At 33.3% G+C, this 25,537-nt stretch overlaps 1 protein-coding gene across 7 annotated transcripts in view; it reads right to left on the minus strand.

The window, feature by feature from the left end:
* Positions 1-25,537, minus strand: part of LOC117233795 (uncharacterized protein DDB_G0284459) — a 118,278-nt gene that overhangs the window by 18,170 nt on the left and 74,571 nt on the right. The window contains exon 1 of one of the 7 annotated variants that reach the window (XM_033494394.1): positions 7,504-7,568. The exons of the other annotated variants lie outside the window; for them this stretch is intronic. The gene's annotated coding sequence lies outside the window, so the exon portion shown is untranslated. Of the gene's footprint in view, positions 1-7,503; positions 7,569-25,537 lie in introns of those variants that run through there. 7 annotated transcript variants of the gene reach the window in all.

A 25,537-nucleotide genomic window follows, 5' to 3' on the forward strand; every position in this document is an offset into this window, starting at 1 on the left:
CAAGGATTTCCTGATCTCCTGTTTCTGTCTGCCTTCACATGGCAACGCGCGCCGCTCATTAATCTCCCTAGCAATTTTCCTGCAAATTCGTGCTACGCTCTTTTGTTTCGCTCGATTGTTACTAACGACAACCCTGAACAGGCAATTGAAATAATTGTCACGATCTCGCATGAAACTTGCATAAAATTACACAGGGTCACGAAACTACTCGAATACTCGTAGACTTCTCTTATGAATATATTAGATGCGTTATGTGAAACATTTTGAAATTTCATTAACATTTTCATGATATTCGTCTATCATGATTGGATTGGCAAAGCCTGAAACAAATCCGAAGTATGAAAGTTACAAAATATTTAATACAAGTATATCTGAAAATCTTGTCTTGTCGCTTAATTACTTATATTACATAATTTTTAGTCAATTTATGTACCTACGTATTCTGAGATAGATCATGGATAAATATATACGTATTAAAAATTTGATTTGATCACCGCAGTTTTTTCAAATTTAATTATCTTATATTTCTATCTGTGGACGACATAATCATTTGTCAATCTATTAAAGCAGAACGTCAAGCAATGTCAGTATTGCAATCGTAAAATGAAATAAAAATACGCAATATGTTTGTGATGCGTTGCAGATGAAACTGATAGTTTGAAATTAGTATCGGACTATAGTAATAAACAGGTTGCATAATCTGTGAAGATTCTACGGATTATTTCTGCATTAATTACAGATAATTGACCCAATTAAATGCATAATCGTTTGCTCGTCTCCTTGAAATTCAGCACCGTAATGTTGCATCAATTTCATCGTTCTAATCTTCTGAATACAGTAAATTTCAGCTATTATGGTTTTTAATTTCGTTTAGAGGTAGTACTACATTTTTATTTTGTACAGAGAAAACAAAAGGAATTAAAAAAATAGAAAATAAATTAATTTTTAATGTTTCACTGATTAGATATTTGAACGGTTTATCGATTGATCGAATCTTTGATGGCAAAGAGATTTAATTTCTGTTCAAATGAACGTTCACAAACTTCTACTGATATTCACAATTATTTCCGATAATTTCTTTAGCGTGCATTTACATACAAATTACATTTCTAATAAGCTTTATATTGCAGTGCTTCAAACGAAAATATCAGATTCTAATAGCGAAATGCGGAAATATCTTAAATTTAACTTCGATCGACACATTAAAGCAGTTAACACAATGCTTCAAATTTTATTAACTCGAAACTAGTAATTTAGCTGTAATTGAGAATCGTTATATTGTTGGAACGAGAAGTTCCTGTCTGCATTCCTATAATTATCTATTGTAATTTTCAGTTTCAAATACAATATGTATCACTTAATTATAGTATAAGTATACTTAGTAGTATAAGTATAGTATAAGTATGTCAATAAATTTGTATCCAATTAAGGTAGGAATGCCATATTGCTGTTAATTATATTCATACTACAAAGGAAAAATCATTTCAACGTTTCTCTTGAAATATTACACTCCGATAATTGGCAACGAAAAAATAAAACTCCAAATTACCAATATTCAAATGTTTCATTGACGTTCGATAAGTGTACGTCACTCAATTGACATTTAACCATTTACAACATGCTTAGGAGTTTCATGTAATTACCGAACATAGAATAAGATCATTTAACGTCACTCTTGAAATGTTATAGTTCAATAATTAAATTGTTCATGTTGAAAACGGGTAGTGGACTCAAATAAACGATAAGACATTCTAAACGAATAACGCACGTGAAGACATACTATCATCGTTGCGCTCTCTTAGGGAGAAATATGGACAATAAATGGTCAGCGATTTTGCATTCGATCCACGTCTCAACAAAGAGGAAGAGCACCGTCGAGAAATGTCGGAAGTCATGATTTATACCGGTTATATTTTTACGTTGCATTCCCGTTCCTCTATACCGTAACTCTTCCACAACCCATGAAAGAAACATTAGAAAATCGTTCTACTGTTCGGTACAGAAGCTATTCCACACTGTGAAATTCCTCTAATTTTTATTGCGACAAAAAACATGCAACGATTGCCCGCATCCGGGGTGAAACGTATATATGTAGAGTTTCTTCAAACTTGATGTTTTATTCACTAGGAATAAAACTGTCAGATTAATTTTCGATGACTTTCTAAATAACGAATGTTAGATTGATTTTCTGAAGTTAATCCAACGCGTTAATTTATTGGTAATATGAAACGATTTTAATATCTTATCCAATTTTGCATTCTATTGCCATATCAATATCTTTATAAGATTAAATCATTTGCCTTTACATTTTAATTGAATATTATATTTAACTTTCATATTTTCATTCAATTTTTAGTAATGTCGCATTTTGTCCCATAAACCGGAACGTAATCGTAGTTACATTTAGCAATTTACAATAAAATTTGCATAATCGTATTATATTTTATTATTTATACCAAATGAGATGAGAAATGCATCTAAAATGTATTTTAAGTTCCATAAAAATTGTTTTCGAATTTGTATATAATTTCCATATTTATTAATAAACTGAGTATATGCTGCTCACGTACATTTGGAAAATAAATGACAGATAATTCTGTTGCAGAAACAAATTTTACGAGTTACGAATTAAATCACCAACGTCATTAGTATTTGTAATTTATAAAACTATTGTAAACGCTACTTGTTAAAACAATAGAATTCTACAAGTTGCAATTCTATATTTTGGAAATTCATCACTATTATTAGTTAGTGACTTATTGTACAAGAGAACGGAGGAAATCATTAATTTTGCAGTTTCCTAAATTTTGTGAGAAAATTTGTAAGCAAGTGGCCAGCGAGATATCAGCGGTTGCACAACGTCAGACTTTTCCCAGTGCGGGCAACTGATTGCAGCATTTAATAGCCTTTAGTGTATGTTGTAATTTTCCTGGAAGCATAATGCGTCCCAGTTGAGGAAACGAATCCCACCTTTACTCGTCAACGATGATTCATTCCAGGCTCGACAGACAGTGCCGCTTCCTTTTGCCGTTATTAAACCCGTCAATAAACCCAACGGCTCTATCTGCCTTGCCAACTTAGAGTTATCCCTCGAGGAACTAATGTCGCCTTGCAAATTGCACGAATATAACAATTTTCAGTTTATACATTTTTTATTTACCTTACGTTGTCTAAAATTTAGAAATCTACTCGATGGTAATGGAATAAGGTATTGTTAATGATCAATTAGTAAATATACCGTTTACAGTTACTGCAGGTATCTTTATATTATCGACCTTTTTCTACTACATTTTTTATACCGTATATTCCTATGTTTTTAGAATGAAATTTAAGAATTAAAAGTGACGTGTTATTTATATGTCTATTAGGATGCTTCTCTCACATATGCTAATTGCTTTATGAACATCGTAAATATTTAAAGATACGGATATTATTTCTTGATCGTCAATTAGCCAAATTTTTATTTATGATAAATATTTCAAAATAATATACAGCTTCAATTTAAGTACTTTATATTAGAATTTACGTTTTGTTCTACGCGTTAAAATTATTTTCGCCTGCTTAGGATTCAACGTTGATCCATTCCTAAGACGAGCGAATAGTTATATACTTGATCTAGTCGTTATAAGTAACTAAGTAATTATAACTAAATTGATAAGGTGAAATAGTCCCTAGTGTTTTTAAAATAAGCGTTCTTTCCTTATAGTCAGAAAAATTATTATGAAAAATATATTATGAAAACTGTTCCTATCTTCCTAATTCACCGTGCTACTTAAATCAAAAAGTGTTTAATACCAACCATCGTACGAAAACCAACAATCGCACGTAACATCAAAAATAATGGCAAAATTAGTGAAATAGGATGTAAGAAATGAAATAAAATAATCACTATGTGTACTCACAACTCCACGCGTAAACATATATCTACGGTAGGACATTAACACATTGAACTGTAGGTACAAATGGAACCGTAACTTTCATGAAACGAAATGTATTTTACCTGCAAGTAACAAATTTTTAAAAAACCTATTTCAAACTTCGTCTTCTCCAACGATCAATTCTTTCACCGTGTCGATTTCTGTTGCATTCAACACTTAAATCACATTGATAAACTTAAATCGTAGCACAAATATTAAATATTAGATCACACACAGTTTAATATTAAAGCACAGTTCGTTCTTTGAAAAAAAATAAAAGAAAATGCTACAGATACTTTGGTGATAGTAACACACATATAGTCGTATTCAGACATGTGCGTTTACCTTCTTGCTCAGGCAAAGACTGTTCGGTAAAGACGTTAGCAGAATATACGAATATTGCACTTGGAAAGATAGTTCCGTCATTGGTTGTTGGGCGGTTCTAAAATCTAAAATGAATGGGATCCGGGTAGTGACAGAAGATAAGATTAGAACATTCTAGACAGTAACGCAGGTATAAATCAATAAAGTAAATAAACCTAGGAATTAAGAATTGCCCAGCACTTGGATTTAGGGATGGGTTTAGGGATTTTCCAAACAATTGCTTTATGAAGGTTACACGTCACGTTACAGTTCCTGTTAATCTTTCTTACACATTAGATTCGGGTTGAAGTTCGAAAGTTTCTCACAATGAACATTCCAGGCTAATGAATGTTCCAAAAATAAATTCAAATCTCCTTCAAACGATTTTGATTTCTCTATATACAGCTCAATTTCTTTCTACTGTAGGAATGTTATTCTTATAACTATACCAATATCATTCAATGCTCTTAATCTTAAAATTAATTAAAAGCTGATTTTCAAACAATAATATTTCAAATAATTTCGGATTATATCAATATCGTCAATCACATCAAAAATGCAGATATTTCTTCGCAATTTTTTTCATACACAATTTCAGACACATATTATTCTAAAGTGAATAATATTAAAATAATTCTAAAAGCAAATGTTGTTATATTGCAAAATAATCCCATATTGTTTACGACTCAAGCGCAATATTGATAATTCGGATTATATTTGAAAACAATTTACTTAATCTGGGCATAGAATAAAATTAATTCCTTTATGTTATATTTCAGATATAAACAATGAAGTAGCTTAGTGGCGTGTGTATGTGTATATAATAAAAATTATCTTTTACTTTTATTACATATGAAATTTACACAAATTTGAATATTACACGCGCTTTAATTACATATTTTATAACGTAAAGAAATGCAAAATTTAACAAAAATCGCACCATTTCTTAAACCGTTCTCGTTAAGCGATTTTTGACTTGAAAACAGCAATCAGGAACGAATAAAACGATGCGAAGTTAGGTCATAATGTGGCGGATGCTTTAAACTTTAAACTTTAAAGGAACAAAGTGACCTCTTCCTCGACGAGTCACGCGGCAAAGAAGGCCATTACTGATCGAGATATCCGACCGATTCGCCGGAATTTACGAGCAACCCACAGACAACGCGATCTTTCCGAATGATCTTTGGATAAACTTGCCATTATCGTTTTCACCCGCGACGATTTGCTCTATCGTCCAGCCTCAGGTGCGAGGAATCTATTGTTCCACTTAAGGACGGTTTATTTTCAGCACGTGCGCTCAGAGGGTGTATTAACGAGCAACGCCTTTTCAGGCGTCATGGATTTTAATGAAATAATAAAGAGCCCAAGAGCAGGTTCTCTATGTCGTACAATTGTACATAGGGCATTGAATATCAGAAATAGCGCTGACAACATTCGCCTTTGAATCTTATATTTGGGCAGAAAGCATTTTTTAGTAGTTTTAGTAGCGGATTTGATACTAGCAGCCTTGATTTGTTTAAAGATGTCCGATAGATGAAATTATTAGGTTAAAGTGATTGGTCAATTCTTTTGTTTTTTATAAAAAAAAAAAATGAATTTCTGGATGTTTCTTTCAAACGACCTAACGATTGGAAATATGTTGACAAATATTAGTAAGGTATAAATAATGAAATAGACTTATCAATATGCATTTATTGTATCGAAACAAGAAAAAATTGTTATGTAAATACAATATGATTATGAACGAGATACTAATATGTATTAATTATTAATTAAAAGAAGCATATACGTATATAATAATGTAAATACTTTAAACTACTTTGCGGATGTCGTCGTGGAGGATAAATTGCAAAAACCCGTAAAACGTGTTGAACAAATTTAAAACTTTATCTATTTAAAAACAAACTATTTTAGTCTTCTAAAAAGAAATTTCTTCATATAGAAAAATTCTTTCACTTTTCAGACACTTTATAAATTATCCGTAACAATATTTCAACTTATTCTAAGACAAAACCCTTTTTCAAATCATGTCATCTTTGTTAACACACACTTACAAAAATGCCATGCCTAAACATTAACAAAACTTTAAGTAACCATTTAACAAAACGAAGACGATGTCGCACAAAACACCTATTCACAAAAAGCAAACTTTAGTTTCCAGTGTTCCCGTCTTAAGAATCGTGATGATTGTATGACGATCATCACGAACGTCTAGCCAAGATAATCAGAACGAAATTTAACACCTTGGAGCGACGAAGTACGTATGTGGTACGTAGTGCTCATCTAACAAGCAATGCTTATCGTTAGATACAACATCCAACAACAAGGTTTCGAATTTCAAGAACGAAGGAGCTTTACAGCCGTTCCGCCTGAACGTTTATACCAGTATATTCACGGCACACTTTCTCCCAGCTTTTTACCGACGAGCCAGCTTCTTTCCGGTCGCAGGCCGACTTACACCGCGCCCAGAGCAAACATCTTAATACCATTAAATACAGCTCTTAAGAAGGCAACACGAAAAGAGATGAAACACGCGATCGTGGCCGAGAAAGAAAGCGACTTTATCGCGAAAGAGAACCCGTGGATCACGTGGTGTGATTCACGAGCCGCCGATGCTTATCACGTGGCTTTTCTTTTCACCCTAGGAAATAAGTCCCTGGACAAGGCAAAGCGATTCTCCCCTAGCCTCGAAGCACGGTAATCATTCGCATAATAATGCCTTAGCCGGGCGCGGCTTGCGCGCTCCTCTGTGTCACTCGTATAAGGAGCGAACCGGTGCCTACGCGGTCGTTCCGCCGCCTTTTCTGCTCGATCCTTTGTGCCTATTTCCCGTACGGCTTGCGAGCAACGAGGAAAGGAAAGAGAAGAAGATCCTGTCCGCCTCCACGTGCTGCAAACTCTTCGTTTGCTAAGCGAAGTATATACGATATACAGTGACAAGCATGTAAATAGGGAAAGTCCAAAAGCAATTGAATTGAATTTGTACTTATTACCTACTTGAGATAAAAATTGTGAAGCTAGTTTATGTTGTAGAGCTTGAGAATGCGAAAAATATATTTCTAAGCATATATTATACACGAGTACAGAACATATATTTTTAACCATACATATACCATAAACAACAGAATAGAGACAAAACTTCACGTAATATAGTAAGTTAAATTTTTACGAGTAAACATTCTTCGATTTATAGACATAAATTTGTACATTAAAAATTACTTACATCTTAAGCAGTTATCTTTTTCTCTTCAATTAAGAAACTAAGATACTCTTCGTGCCATTAGACAACTTCTACTCAATCACTCGTAATTTTCACGATGGAATTAATTTTAAATGCTAAAAAAAAAAAAAAATAATAATTAACAAAATCGCAACTCTTTCCCGTTACAAAAATTCAAATTCTTCGCATAACAATGAAATGACGCCCCAGAGCAATAAAAATTAATCTTCCCTCTATCGGAGCACTCTGAAATGTTTAATATCACGGTATCATCTAATTTATTTACACTTCTCTCGAAAGGATCAATTATAAATGCTACAAATAACAGTTTATCCATTCGACAAATTTGTAATTTCTCCTACCACTACCTAATTCCTTGCAAAAAAACTAACGCGGGTTCCAAAACGACGAAAACCTCTCTACCAGTCGTGCCAAATCCCTAGAGAGCGTTTCATGTTCATACCAAGATGGGCCGCAATACCCGCTGCTTTCTTTACTAGCGGTATCGCTCAGACCACCTACTATGGACTCGTAGGCAGCCACATTAATTAAAGCAACATTACACTTAGTTACAGGTAACTCTAAATGTCTTTGGCCGATGGAACGCCTTAGGGGCCAAACCGTGAAGCCGTAGGAACGTTGATAAGAGAGAAGACGCCAATCGAGCGAAGAGCGGCTTGCCCCGAGCAAACGATACGCCGATTCGCACCCGGACAAGGCTACACAGTCCGATCTGTGCCCGCGGCAAAGCGCCCGCTTGCAGAAGAGAGGTGGTGGCCTCCCGTCTCAAGGACACTGGTTAATGCATCAAGGTTTGCGTTTGTATATACTGTCGTATATACGAATATGTAGTAGTGATGGACTTAAGTACGTTACAAGTATGTCGAACATTGGCTGACCAGATCCCAGATCCTTTATAAGTATTTCGAGAAAAAAGAAAGAAAAGAAAAGAAGCAGTACTTTCAAGTAAATTCGAACGTGAACACGACAGATTCGTGTTCTGTATGAGTACTTTGAGAAATGAAAAGACTAGCTGCAAGTAGATTCGAACACTGATGGAATAGGTTCGAGACTTTATGAGTCTCCTGTCTTACGATCATTTTTCTTGATCGTTATTGAAATCTTCTATTGTAATTTTCATGCATGATTTACATAATTTTATGTTAATACTGTTTCGTAAGTTCGTCACGCGAGTCTTCTTCTTACTTGAAGAAATATCTACTCGTTTTAATATCAAAGTAATTATAACTAGATTTTCAAAACTCGCAGGTACTCGTTCCATGGTTCGAACACATCTCTCGTGAAGATCGAATACTTTGCCAGGACAATGAACGAACCGTTTACGCTATGAGTAATATTCGAACCTTACGAAGAGAGTCATATTGAATATGACTTGGATTTATAAGTACATATTAAACTTGATTCCATCGCTAATGTGTAACTGTTGTCACGATGATGCGGTGGCAGACATGCAAACACGCACGATCAGCGGCACGTCTCGTTCCGGCAAGTTCCCTTTCGAGTCGAACGGTAGCCGTTTCTCAACCCATTATGATATCGACGAAGAAAAAAAGACGTTTACCTGAGATCGGCCCCGGCGAGATTTTCACGGTGAATCACAGGTCGCTTTTGTACCCGCGTCAATGAAATTTCATTAACCGTCATTTATTTCGTTTACGTATTACGACTTTTCTTTTACGGTAGAACATTCCATTTATGGGAACTTCGTTTATTGGAACGTAGGTAATGCCGGATTATCTGAACTTTTATCGATTCAATCCACTTATCTGGATCTGAGTTCCTATTATGCGATCAAAAAGTAATAGCTAGTTGCGAGAATTGGCGATCTTTTATGAATTCCATTTATGTAAACTGTTCTAAGTTCTACTGTATACCCATTTAAACGGAATAAACGTTTGGTGCTCTTCGTTCTTTACGATAGGATGTAGAATGGTATTCCAATTTGGTATTTCTTTCTCTTCTTTTCTTTCTTTGCACGATTGAAAGGATTATCAAAGTTGTTAAGCAGTCTTCTGCGTTTAATTCTAATAATTGCTAACAACTTTTATCTGAAATAAAGAACTTTTATTGTACATTGTGTTGCTGTTTCCCCTCTTCTTAGCCGTGAAAGTATTATTAAAGTTGCTAAGTGTCTTTTCTATGTAATCCTGATAATCCCGAACGTCTGTAGTAGAAATTTTCATGTTACGAAACTAGTTCATCTATGTAGTGTGTCGAAACTTTCCCAAACCAAAACATCTCCGGAAGAAGTGGCATTAACATCTTCAATTTTCATTGCTTTCTAAACAACAAATTTATAATTAAGATACTAACGTTTACATTTCTAATTCCTTAGATCGAACATCGTGGGTTTCATTTGCAATTCTCTCTTCTGAAAACTATCACCTCGACTATGCTAAATTATGCAAAGTTGTACAACTTTTTTAACAACAAAATTCATTATTGCCTCTTAGATTTAAATGGAAAACATTTTAAATTAAAATCAGCAGTTGTTGCGTAACTATTATAAATAAAATATCGCTAATTTGCAAAAGAAGATCCTCTTAGTCGATTTTATAATGAATTAACGTACGCTGAATTTATCGGCTGAAATGATTAAATACGATTAGTATTCCGATAATGGCACGGGAATGATCCTACGCGCGAGTCTACACGTACCACTTCAAGTTCATGGCTCTTTGAAGAAATTATCAGCCAGACCATCTACAGTTAACAATATGTGGGTGCCAGCATGATGAAGCAAGAGAAAGGCCATGTTAAAGTTCACGCAAGGATCACCTTGATGAACTTGTTACCAAGTAACCAAAGAGCCATAAAGTATGTTTCTTACACAACATCATGGGCCAAATACGGCTGGCCACTTTAACCATTTTCACGTGCCATGTATGCTACTTTGTTGTTCTTTTTGCACAATCTTTTTTATGCCTCCACACTTCATTTTGACGCGTATAAATACTTGTTGCAAGTAACACTCGTGTTAAACGTTACATGGTGCTTATCCTCTTTTTCAATTCGTGCGTGTCGTGCTGTCACGGGTGATTCATCTTATCGATAAATCGTACATAATATGTCGTTATGTTTTGGTTTACTTAAATTTTATTGTGTTATCCATACTATCGACTCGTTTTTACAACGAATATTGTTATTTATATAAATTACGTATATTTAAGAATTTATGACTTATCAACAGATATTTCGCATATTTAGTAACGCTTAACAATTTTGTTACGACGAATCGTTTCTAAAACGTAAAATGAATCATTGATTAAAGAAAGTATAGTTTCCGGAAAATTATGAGTCTCCCTTATTGAAGATAGAGGATGAGTCACATAGAGCTAATATTTGTTCATTCAACAAGATGTTATTGATGATCATTACGGAATTATCACAATTTTACTCTTGAAGATTTCGACCAAGATTATAATATTGACATCTCTATATATCTTATTAGGTAGTCCTTTTATACTTAAACTCAATGTAACCAACATAGTGATAAGCAACTGTAGATAATTTGGAATTTGCAATACGTGCATCAGCAATTGCTTATGACTCAATCTAACATGTGTATATATACACATGTATCATAAATAAATGATTAATATCTGTCAGCAATCATACTATTAAGGGGTTAAAATGAAACAAAAAGTACAGTACACACGAGGATCAAGACGAAGAATGATGGGGTTTCCGATACACGAAATGATCATTGATGAGGAAACGGTTTCTACGTACGACATGCGAAAATTTCACCAAACTTTCTCACGCGATTTATTCCCACGTATTTATCATAATCACATAAATCGTGACCCTTGGAAGAATAATTTCTAAATTCGATTGAAAAGGTGTCAATTTTTTGTATATCAGAGAAGAAAGATTTAAGAAACGGGTAATTATCTACGGAAAAAAGCTCGCGAATGGCAATAATTGGGCGTGCATAAATTAACATACAACACATGCCGAGTGTGTATTAATAGCTTTCGCTATTTAGATGTGAATAAGATTGACGTTCTTCATCCACATTGTTGATTTATACACTGTTAATTTATGCAAACTACTATTGTTTCTTTTTCCTAGCTCTCATATTCCAAGCAATCTTAATGAATTACTACTTTCATTGAACTTATACCGATCTTTCCAACGAAATATCGCAGATAAATGAAATAAACGAAACGAAATGAAAAATGTGTTTTCTACTTTCTACGAACTCTCCGATGATTTAATGCTGCTCTTGTGGGTGTAATCTTACATTTTGTAGGAATTAAAGTTACTATCATTGTACGTTGTTTTATTGCTATTCATACACCATGTTATGTATGTGAGGTATTTGTAACGATTCTATTTTTATAACTAACACCTTTCTTTATGAAACTTACATTAATGTTCGTTTCATTACAGTTATCATGTAGGGCGTTCTATTTTTCTCAACAATGCATAATAAAATCTCGTGTCATGTTTCGTTAGTAAAAAGATATTGTGATACTATATCGCGTAATAATATCTTATCTGTAATAATGCAATTATATTTGCTTTATAATATAAATAAAACCAAATACGTTCCGTCGTGAAATTTCATAATAATTCATTACCAGTCCACGAGCTATTATCCTGTTTCTTTATTCCCGCTTCGCGCTATTCCTACCGACTATCCAACAAACAGGATCACTTTCTTCGAAGGTAGAACTGCCTCCTTGCTAAAAGGAAAGGAAAACCGCCTCCGGCGTTTAATTACACCGGCACATTAATCACACCCACGTTGCGTAAGGTGGACACGTGAAATCTATGTCGATACGTTGCGATTCTCTATTTTCCAATTATGCACCGATGCCGGAATAATAAGCGTAAGCAGATCGAGACAAATGCCGCCCATTAAGTTATTTCACCTCGAAGCTCTTGACCTTCGACATTCAATGGAATGCTCTTGCCCGAGGAGGACGATGATCCTGAAACGCGCAGACCTTGACCCGAGCTATCCAACTTCGCGCGCCGTTTCATCGGGTTTCTGATAAACGGCTGGTACTCCATTTTCCAAGATTGTTAGATTACATAGTTCCTTTATTTTCACTATCCACACTAAAGGATCAAGCAAGGTGCGACAGGAGAATAATCGAAGGAATACTGATCGGTAGTAGACCGCGGATTGTTATACATTTAGACGAAATTCGAAAATATAAAAACATACAAAATGCATGTAATATATACAAAAATGTATAAAATATTCGAAAAGAATATTTGTTATAGCCTAATGTAATAGGTAAAAGACAAATCTTTGTTGAAGTTCTGTTTTTTAATTATGGCCGTAGAAATATAAGTTTGTGACGATAATTGTCATTTAAGAATCAGATAGGCGAAGAATTATTAAACTCATAGTTAAATATAAAATTCTCTAAACAGTAATAATTGGTAGTAATTGGTGCATATACGAACTTTTAGAATAAATAGCTGAAATGTGCTAAATTACGATTGAATCTTAATATTAATTAAAAATTCCATGATTTAAATAAAAAGCTTTAAAAACTATAGATGGAACTGATTATTATTGTATTTACAACAGAATTATGAATTTAATATATTATTATTCATTTAATGTACTATCTACCTACTTCCTAATAGTACTATTTCATTAAATCTATAATTAAATTTGAAATGCTTAATTATCGAAATAGCTTATTCGTTTTTCATAGTTACGCTGCGAATGTTAATGCGTTTGTGAGAACTTTAAATATGTAAAAACACACAGCACATTAATACTAACTAAAAAATAGAATATTTATTATAATATTTAGCGAATGAAATTAATCATTGCTCAAGTTCCATTTCATTACTTATGTTCGTAAAAAATCGCACATCCGTATTCTATAATTGATATCAAAAGTTATATATGAGTGTTAATAATTTCAAAGGAGGAAAATCAAATCGAGCGAATCAACTAGAAAGTTCGCAAGTAAAACCAATTATTTATTGCTTGCAGACACGTCGAATTTATGACGTTGCGTAGAAAGCTGAAAATATTAGACACTGGGTTGATCGACTGCTTGATTTTGCATATTGATGATAAGACGGACTAAAATTGGTTATTCAATATCGCTAGAAAGAATCGTTGCATCGATCATCGCAACCTTCCTATTGTAGTTAAAAAATTTATTGTAAATAATTGAGATATAGAATAATTCGAGAAAAAATTTATAAGATAATGAAGTTTGTTAAGAAATTACGGCAAAATGCAAAATAAAAAAACAGCCTGCATGATGTGTAATTTTTATTTGGAGAAACCTTTCGTGAAATATATGAAAATCTAACCTGAAATATCTGTATTTTTGTTCTTCTAGTGCGAGTATATGAAATTTAAGAGAAACTTTCCTTCGTAATTGGAAAAATTTAGAAAATAAACTTAATATTGATATGAAATATTACTACAATTAAGTAAAGTGAAACTGCCGTTATATGAAATTTATCGGTTTTGTGAAAGTGCTCTTTTTAAAATTGCTTTATTTTGAATTTTAACTAGTTCTCTAGTGACAAGTTTCGATCTAGAAACGATGTCAGTTTCTATAACAGAGAACGTATAAGCGATTATTAATACAATCACATTTTTCATTTCATGCGAAATTACTAAACTGTCTGCTTTAACCTCGCACATTAATAATATACGCGAAGATCATTGACTGATGAATTCGTATCGCCAGAAACTTCAAACTTAATACAGCAATTTATTTACTTCCTATTTTCTCCTAATTGCGATCTTCTTTTTAATATGTACGCAGATATAATTCACGTCGAAACAATTTATAAAGCGTAACGGAAATATTTCTTTAAAAAGAAAAAGAAAAGAGGAGAAAGAAGTTGTACTTTCCTGTGAAAACAGAAGCATAAAAATATCTTTCGTTAGTCTTTGCTCGACAGGCTATTTGTGCAATATACCAAACAATAGTGGTATGCCGTGCAAGAGAATTTGGTGACCGAAGTCTTGAATCAGTTCCAGGTACGTTTTGTTACGACAAAGCAGAACGAAACGAAGTAAGAAGTGTTAAATAGAAAATTAAATGAGAGCTTCAATTAAAGTATGCTTTCAAAAGTACTTGAGCCGTTGCAATTCCTTTTCATTTCTTCAAAAGATATCGAATTTAAATTTATAACAATATTGTTACAAACGAAACAAAGTAAAAAAAGTAGAAAAATTATTTACTACGTATAAATGTACCAAATGCCTATGACATAAAAATTATTTAACTCTAATGATAGGCAATTAAGATCAATCAAGATATTCATTCAAAATAATATCAAATAAGCTTTTTTATTGCATAAAATGGAACGAGATTTCTAATTTTTATTTGAAAAAACAACCTACTTCTATAGCCTACACCTTACATTCACGTTGCACTTATAGCTACAATAAACAGTAGCAAGACCATACCATAAAATTCATTAACGCAAGAGTATACAAGAATTAAATTTTTTGCCTCGCATAGTACCTACTAATGATGTATCAATCATCTAATCACCATTAGTGAAACGTTAATTAACCAATCACGATTTACGCCGCAGAAAGATTGTGAAAATATCTACACACATTATCTCGATAAAAGCGATAAATACGAATCTAAATATCGATATCTCTACAAAGATTGAAGAACAAGAAACGCGTATAGTGTACTTACTTGAAATCTTTTGAAGGAGTCGAAAGTTTATGATAGCGGTAAATGCTGACGCTGCAAGAAATAGAACTACGGATAATTTTATGTTCGAACCGATGTTCTATTATGTTTCTACACGGTTCACTGATCAAACACGAGGATTGTCAAAAAGTAATCAGAAAGAACTAAATTTTTAAATGACCGCTGAGAACTAGAGCAAAACAGATCGGATCTGCTTCTCCGACTTTCGATCTCGGTTTTGCTCCTACATTCGAGCATAAGTAATTCGTGTCATGTAAAATAAATAAATAAATAGTTACTTGAAATTGGAACAAACATATCGTAGATATGACTTTCACCTGACAGTTCGATCGGTGGTTAGATTCTAACGCTTAAATTTTAGGTCAATATCACTTTTTACTGTAGCTTTCAGTTTCGGCGCGTACTAATTAGACGACTAGATCAAGCGAATCGTTTGATATCTGCTTCGTAAGAGGAGAGTTTCCGTTCAATACGTAACCACTTCTAAATAGATCATAGCAAAAGGGTCGAATTATTTTTAATGAAGTACGTTCTAATTTTACTAAAATTACATGGTGTACTGAACTTTGATATTTAACGCGATATTGAAATGCACTTGGATGGTTTTCTTTTGGGTGAGTCTAATAATAAGAATATCGATGTTGATTATAATGACGATCAAGAGACGCGAAGAATGTGGACGAGAAATTTAATTTTATTATACACAATTGCTGGGATTTCTATTATGATTACACGATGGATTTGCACAGATACAAATTCATACTTTTACCAACGTAAGCAAAGAAACAGTACCTAAATAGAGGTACGTTTTATCCTTTTAATATTATAATCGATATTCGACTTTGAACATCTTTTTATATGTTTCTGCATTACATATATTCTGTTCATGTTTGCATATTTAAATTTCTCATGAATATGTAATCATCCATAGTCTACGGTATACACTAATATGCATACACAGGCTCAATAATGTTAATTACAATGTAAGTTTCCTAACGAGACAATAACTTTCGAAGATCTTAATAATTCCCTAATGATCCTACTGGATTACTTCGTTTCCCTAGAACTATCCTAGCACTCATGAACTTAAATACAGACTTTCAAACAACCGTAATTACTACGCCAAAACCACAGAATACATCATTAAACTTCTCAAATATCACACTGACTTACCCCTACGAGCGACCCAGTTATTCGAGCGCAGGCTTTTATTGGTCCTGCCTGCGTCTCTCATGTGTCTGCCATGTGTTTCTCTCTCTGTGGAATCTCAGTCAAAAATGAAAATCGAAAGCGAGCAAGCCAGTGTTCGCAAAACTAGAGGCTCACTCATTCGGTGACCCGATTGTCCAGTCCCCGAGGGTTTACATAATACGCTCGAACGTGTCCTGTTATGGAATCTATCGATCGCTGCATCGATATAAGGCGATACGAGGACCAGCTGTCATCTTGTCTCTGATCCTGTCCCTGTTCTGGCCATGGACCCGTTATTCAACCATGAACCCGATTCACAACCCTCTTACATGAAATTAATTCGAGCTTCGCCGTTCCTCTCTTAAAAGTCGAGTCATCATCTTTTTGAATTTCATCCGCTCGGATATCTTCTTCGTGTAACAGTCACGACGCGCGAGAAGCGCGATATGATTAAAGCTGCATCCTGACTCAAGCAACAACGAAGAATCTTTTACTGGTAGTTCAGTGTTTCTTCATGTTTCTTCACGTTTCTGTTGTCTGTAACAAAAGCTACTACTTGTCGTCTTGTTATCTGCCCCTGTTCGAAGCTTAAGCTGGGTCCTCGCTAAAGCAACAACAAGGAACTTTCTGTTGATGTTCCATGTTTCTTGAAAATGTTGTTAGTTGTTGTCCAATGATCCTTCAGCTTTCGTTATGTTTCTGTTGTCAGTAACTGAAGTTAATACTCGTTGTCTCTTTCTATTTGGAAAGACAAGGATCAAAGAAAAATAATCACACATATGGTGATAGGAACAAGCATTCCTTCAGTGTATACTTGCTGCCAGGAACGAATGTTTTTGTTTGGATTTGGAAAGCTCGAAACCCGAAGAAAACCAAATGTTTTTCTGATTACAATGGTTCAGTGTGAATACAACGTTTGTACAAGTTGATACTTGTTGGCTACTATTTGCAACAAGCAGCAATAACACTAGCATCTAGATCTTTCCATCCTCGTTACTTTATGAACTACGAAAACTCGACTTAAGCTTTATGAAGTTTAATATTACAGCAGCAGGAAAATAGCGAAATAACCTAATGAATAGTTATGTATTAGCTACTTATCCACACGTAGTCTAGTTAACTAACGTTTTTGAAGAACAAAGATAAAACTGTTACATAAGAACTAAGGCGACAAATAGACAACAAATAGCCAACAAATAGGTTTTCCGTTGTAGCTTCACTGAAGAAGCAACATAACATGTTCAGGACGAAGGAACGTCCACGTGATTTTGTAACACGCGTGTCGCCGGCGGCTCTGATAGAAATGCGAGTCTATTCGACGAGTTTAATTTATTTTCTAGCATAATTAATATTCGCTCGCGTTGCACGTGAGCCGCAGTAAGGGTGAAAGCACGAAAGTGGGCACGTCAACTTTAACGAGCGAGACGGATTAAGCTTTTTATCGAAGACAGCCAGAGTCTTCGACTAAAATTATAGTTCGCCGACGAGTCGTTAGCCATGGGTTTTTAAGGTTTCAGAACTCGTTCCGGCAGAGCGAAATTCTTGCGTTACGCGTCTTTGATGAACGAAAAATATAAGATATCGTACGGTCTTTTGCCGGACAATTACGCGAGTAACAACGCGAGCTAATGAAAATTTATATTTTCACTGACTGCGGGTATTCGAAATCTATTCCGGATTCAAATGTCCTTTCATACTATCAGATTGTCTGAAAATTTGTTAAGTCTTCATTACATTTAGACTACGCTGATATTTATGTATTTATGGAAAGCTTAAATTTGCAGAAACGTGTAATTGGATTTATTAGATGTTTGATTTGATTTGATAATATTTTTAAAGCAATTGCATATATTCGATCAAAACTTGGCTAAATTGCACCAAAACAGCAAGAACATTAAATCTTTACAAAACTGAAATTAGCAAAATACAGTTGTCAAAGAAGTGTATTGGTTCAAATGGTTCTTACTTTTTGAGGTAAATATCCGTGTTTATCTCGAAATAGTTATGCATACAATTGCCTAATAGAATTACAAAAGAAAAGAGAATTTCTCCATTTAGACTCGGTTGGATCTATTCATTTCAAAACAAATTACACTTATCGATGTCGTTTATCTCGAGACGATATGAATTAGAAAATTACATTATATTTACGTAAAAAATATATCACAATCAATAATATGATCTTTGTTAATCTTTAGTATTATCTCCCACCGTACGACTTGTTTTCCAATCTTTTCTTTTTGCACAAACTTTATTGGGTAGACACGAAATAATCTTGAACTACGTTGTTAACGTTTTCATAGGTTTTCCATTTTTCCACTCAGATGGTGCTGAAACGATCTGAATAAATGGTGATCAGATCGTGTTAAGTCAAGTGAATATGAAGTATGCTACATAGTTCTTCAATTATATTCGTTAATTTTCCTTTTTCTGCATCACGAAACTTACATTCACTCGATTGTTCTTCTGATGGAGTACGATTTCTCTTTTATTGACGAGATATTGCTAATGTCATATTGGCTATTTTTCAAAATAAACTTATAATCATAGCCAAAAAAGGCAATAAAAATTATTTACTACAATATTAAAGAGTCACGTTTATTCAAATTTATAAACAAAAAAAAAACATTTTACTATTCCGAGATTTATATGCATTACATCACCATCTATATTATAAAGTTCTAGAATATGTATTATGAGTCAGGTGCGATATACATATGTAAAAAATGTATTATACAACAGAAAAATTGCATAAAAATGTATTACGTAATAATCACGTTACTCGCGTGTAATGTAAGTACCACACTGAAATTCTCTGAAAGTTTTGACTTCTCTGACTACCTGTGAACAAAGTTTACTACGCTACTTGCACACTATTACAAAATATAAAATATTATTTCTAGATAATATCTAGCTAATTGTATCCTGAAAACGTCTTATATTGCATTATTTGCTGGAACAGAGAGATTAATGCATCAGCAAAATTCTTTAAAAAAATTTTGCATTCAAATTATATACCTATAATTAGGACAACATTTCCTCAATTATTAGGAATATTGAATTAATTTGTCAGTTTTGTTCAATTAAGAGTCATTTTAGGATATCTTTAGGATATATTTGTATTTACGTAGGTAGCATATTTGTATTTAAAGTTATATCTGAAGCGATGATTTTGAAAAGACAAGTAAAAATTGTATTCTTTTATAGAAAACGATATCCTTTCGTTTGAAATGTGTAGAAAGATAAATAATTCTCTTAATACGTTTATACAAACTATTTAAACTTAATTAAAATTTTTTTATCGTCCAAAGTTACGAAAATTTTAATAATTTTATACACTTGACTAGTTTTGTATCGTAATAATATATCACGCATAAAATCCATATCTAAGGATTTTAAAATTTTTGCCGTATCACTAAATTCAATGAGAAATTTTTACAAGAAACGAAAATTAAAATGATACAATATATTTTTTAAGGTTACTGAAGAAAATTAAATCGCATGTTTACATAAATACAGACGTTTTCTTTCGTAGCCTCCAATGTTTATTCATTTTATTAAAAAGATTTATATAAAACTTTCATATATTCTTTTATTAATTATCTCCTATCCTTGTACAACTGTTACTTTCTACTGATTTGCAAAGTCAAATCACCTAGTACGTCAATAGCTCGTTTGGATAACGTATTCCCAAAGATCCTCTATTGTTCTCTGGTCCAGTGATTTCATTGCTCGATGTAGAGTAGTTCATTTACATTTATACGAAGCATCTATTTTGTAAACTTTCATAATATATACAGAAACGTAAAAGAGTTTTTAGAGTGAACGATTTAGAGAATATGTAGGTAATTATTTCCTTATCGTTGAGATTTTTTGCATTTTTGGAATTAGGTACAAAAAATACGTACTTCCAACCTTTTATAGGTAATAAATGTCCAGTAATTTGACGCATAGGAACTTAGGATATGAAATTTATAATACTATTGACGCTTTGCCAGAATTTATCTCCGGGTACATTGTTAAAGGCTTAATCTCTACAAATTAAAAGTCTAATTGTGAGAAGAAATTATCTTAATTAGTATTGACGGTAGAATATATTCACACACATATAATTCAATTTATCTGTTGAAAAATATGAATTGATAATATCCATAACAACTTCAATAAAATTATACACAGTTGAACAGATAATTTTCTGACGTCAAAAATTTTATGAATTTGATAGAAATTCAGTGATAAAGTAAAAGCGAAAGGTTGATATTATAGAACTTTCAATCATTAACTGTAATGTCTTTTTCTTTACAATTTCGTATTTTTACTACCGAACAGTCGGATTAGACCCGTGTGTATTTATTACAATATCATAGAATATTCTACATGAGTTACTTTCTAGAGGAACTAATTATTGTATTATCTAGACATCTAAATTAATATCTCTTCCACTTGCCTATCGTTTTAATTTTCCATCTTGTCTCTCCAATCCATTTCAGCTCGCAAACTTTACGAAAAATGCACACATACACACACACACACTGTATGTATATTAAGATAGAACACAGCCTTCACCATGAAATCTAATTAGCAAATATAATTCTGCTCTCCTTCTTTCTTTCCTTCTCTTACGTCATATTTTATTATCCTATTTATTCGTTTTCACAATAAAGAAATATATACGTTACACAAGAATTTAAGCAATCTCCCTAACGAGACCGATATATTAATTGTTTGGAGCAAATGTTCGAAAACGTTAATCAACATAGCGGCTCGTTGCATAAATCTCGTGTGTAATTAATCAGGAAGCGGATGAAAAATGTTTCATGGAACAACCAGAGAGACAAATGGAAAAAACGAGTCTTCTTACGGAGCTCTGCTGTCCGTGGCCGGTAACAGTGGCTGAATTTCTAAGAAACTGCGGTTCAATTAAACCTAATTATCCTGCTAGTTCCATGGTTTCCTTCCTTTCCGGAGCAGAACGGTATCCGATTAATCGATAAATTAAATTCCACGCCGCGGAAGGAACAGCTAACGGGAAATAATCAGAGTTTCGATCGTGCCACGTGGGAAGGAACATTTCCGTTCGCCATTCATTTCTGTATGACAGGCCACGTGTTTACGTAACGGACGCATGTTTCGTGATGCGTTTTCAAGACAAAATTGCAGGTTCGTCAATTAGATTTGACTAAACGACTCGTTCAGTTCATCTGCACGCGTACAGCGAACTGGATCTCTCTCGGCAATTTGGAACGAAGGTATGACGAACCGGAAATAACAGCAAGTGAAGATCTTGAGAACTCGGATTTATTTTGACATTGAACGTAATTATACGTAAGAATAAGATTTATATTATAACATCGAAGAATATGAATTCTTTAATTAAGCAGTTTAATGCGTTCGACGTGTATACATGTCAATTCAAAACTTTATTTTGCTACAGTTGAAGTGTATACACGTCGGCTAAAATAACAAATTACCATTTACTATAGAAACACAAAATTTTAGTAAAAAGTAATATAAATTACATTTATCGGCATGTTTCCTTTACACTTCCTGTAAAACTATTGTCTTTTATAAAAAAAAAAAAGTTTGAAAACAAAAGTTCGGTTATTTGATTATTCTCTTTGGTATATCGGTTATGGTCCGTATAATGTATCGCTTTTTATAAATTGCGTTGAATATTTTCCCCAATGTATCGTCTATTCCTCGAATTCTTTTCTGTTCTATTTACTTTACTTTATTATTTTTTGATAATTTTTAAGTCTTTAATAACAATACCTTTTTCAACAATGGATTGCTAATTTTTTATCGAATAAAAATGTAATCCTTCCTCATTTTGTGTTGCTTTTTTTGTAGGATTTATAATAGGAGCATTTATCATGCGGTCGACGTGTATGCTCGTCATCGCTTGATTTTACACCTGCGAATCCCGTAACAGATTTTTGAAACTAAACTCCGCAGTTAACGGGTTAAACTAACATTCTATAATCTCTATCTGTCGTTACACGAGCTTCAAATCAATAATTCTTAAAGATTTTGGTAAATTTCTATTCATTTCTAAAGTCTACAATCTTATCTTTTGTTCTAATAAATATTTACGAACGAGGGTGTATTTCCAATTGTTCAGACGGTGCAGCCTTACGGCCGATTCTCGGCTGGCACGATAAAAGGAAAAGGAAGTCGAGACACGAATTCGCGTCTTCTAATTATCGAACAGCACGAAGGTTCTAGGTGCAGCCACGACGACATAGCCACACCTAAACGACAATAGGTTTACTGGCCCACAAACGCTTAATCTGTAATTAAACTGGGTTTGCCTCGCATTTACCTAATTTATTCCCGAGCAGCGCCCACTGGGACCTGCGTATTATTTGCTAATTTTCCCTCTAATAGGAATGTCAATTAAGTTTTAACAACCTAATAATAGCCTCACTAATAGGCCGTACTAAGGGAATATTTACATAAGTTTTAAATTAGCAAATTAGTTCAAATATTTAAATATCTTTGTTATTCAATTATTTTCAACATGATTACTATTAGTAAGAAGCATAAAAGTTAAAGAAGTTTCTTTCTCCCAAGTTTTTCTCCGCAATTAAGGGAAATTTCTGGTTAAGATATTTTAATTATACATTTTTTTACTGCCTATGAAGGTATTAGAATATTTCTACGAATTTATCAAATGTTTATATCCCATATTTTATAACATTAAACGATTGGAAAGCGTCGAAATCAAAATATATCTGGACAAATTTGTCGTCGTTATTTCGTTTCACCTCGTCCTAATCAAACTATATTTGTACACCTCCAATTTTATTGTTTTACCGGCGAAAGTAAAATCCTACGTCAATCCTACACAGTGTCTCCATTTCAAAATAGTCGTATTCCGTATAGCCAATTTCAGCACGACAAAGTGGGCGATATTTCAAATAGGCTAACCCCACCTCACTAGAAATTACACCAGTTCAAACAACGATGCTGATCACCTGTACGCAAACACAATATGATTGAAAATGACATCGTTTCATTTTTACGAAGTGAAGTGAAACATGAAACGGGAAAAAGTTGGAAAATATAGAAAAAGTTCAGGTAGAGCCATAATAGCGGAATATGTATGTATGTAAATACCATCTAACGTAAACCGAGATGATCCTAGAAATTTGACTATATGTATATGTATAGAAAGATCAGATATACAAAATACAAGTCCTGGTTGACTATTTACACAGGTGTGGGAATTGGATCCAAGATAAATTTGCAGTAATAAAAGATAGCGTCTTTTTTTATCGGAAAGCAGATGATTATATATAAAGAATTTTAATTGTTTATGAAATAACGTTAGGTTACAAAAAAAAACATAAGAATTATTATGTATATATGTAGTAAGTAAATTTAATATGAAAAGAAATTTTAATCTTTCTTGTAATACAATTAAACAGACACATGTTATTATATCAATTTGAGAATATTAATTCCATGTATAAGAAAATTATAAACAAAATCATTTTATCTTTGGAAACTAACGAAATATAATAATAGTTCAATGACTTTAAATGTAAATAGAAAAAGTACAGTTCTGCAACATAGAATGGCGTCGAATTATTTCAATTTTATCGCGCAATCTCTTTTACGCTCACTGTGATAAAAATATCGATAAATTCTGAAAATGTCAAGATTTATTACGCTGCATTGGAAAAGTTCGAAAGCTAAACGTTCATAACTCGTGTTCACCGTGCTGATTCTCACCCATTAAGATACGTATCTACGACTGGCAATACCGAAGGAATTGGATGAGCTCTCACAGTTGCTCTCTCAGTACACCAAAAAAAAAAGCACAGATCTCTTAAATTATACCTTTATTGCCCTTTGCCAAGCTAAAGTGTTCGACTCGCGTCGTTATTACCGCTTCTCCGCAAGCTGTTCATTAGCGTCCACTTTTCACTCGAGTTTTTCCCGCCGGATATTTTGTTCACGCCATGAAAAACACACGATGCGAAAATTTACACAGAATCACGAGCACAGCCGGTGTTCTGATGAACACTAAAAATCGTTTTCGTTTTCGTGCCCATCCTGAGGCGTGACCGTGAACGTTAAATAATTGAGCTTTTCGACAATCACTGACTTTTATTCGCTTTATACACGCAGTGCACTTATTTGGTCAGAGCAAGGCGCTTTCTATCACGGTTTCATTAAAAATTTTAAGGATACATTACTTATCAGGAATTCTTCTGCAATCTTCAGAAAATATCAAACGAGCGTGTTTTTAAGTATACCCTTTAACCATTGATGATAATTCATAATTCATGTGATTAAATCATAAATTCACTTTACGTCATAGCTTAGTTTTATCGGACATTTTGACATTTTAGGATATTAATGTTTAATTTGAATTATTTTTCATTATATAAACTACAGAACGCAAGAAAATAAAATATAGTAAAAGTTAAATAAAATTAAATTGGAGGTCGTCATTCTATGGTACTAGATGAGAAATACTCTCCCTGCTGATCTTTCGGCCGTTTTCAATCCAATTGTACTTGTCTAGCATTAAAAAATACATTACCGCTAAAACATTGTTAAACGTCCTTTTGCTTATCGAGATAAGAGCGAGGTTGAGATATAAAAATTCAAAAACCGCAGCCAGATTAAGCAAATTTTATGATATCGCATCCGGAATAGTAACAAAATGAAAAGAACTAGAATAATAATCGGTTGAAGGATAATCGATAATGGAATTTACATCATCGATTGAATTCTTACTTTCGCTCGTTACCTTCTGCACCATATTTGACCAAGAAACGAGTACTGTTTGATCATTTGGACAATTACGGTGAAAAGTAGCGCAACCGTAGTTTTCTTCCGACAGTTACAATTTCGCTTTCACGACTCTCCTGAATGGACGACTGCATCGTGTAATATTACACCGTCTTACAACGTTCACTCTTACATTGCCACGACTTTGTTTCATCGATATTATTTGATAAGCTTTTACTACTTAATATCGATATATCCTTAACAGACTGCATGGAGTGAAAATGAAACGAAACGGTCACCGCAATTAACCTCCGTGTTTAGAAATCTTCTCAACTCTCTCTCTTAAAAACTAGAATATACGTTATACCATCTTATATAAATTCTTCAAACTTTCATGAAATACATTA

This window comes from Bombus vosnesenskii, unplaced genomic scaffold (genome assembly GCF_011952255.1).
Source record: "Bombus vosnesenskii isolate JDL3184/JDL3185 unplaced genomic scaffold, Bvos_JDL3184-5_v1.1 scf7180000013263, whole genome shotgun sequence".
Lineage (NCBI taxonomy): Eukaryota > Metazoa > Arthropoda > Insecta > Hymenoptera > Apidae > Bombus > Bombus vosnesenskii.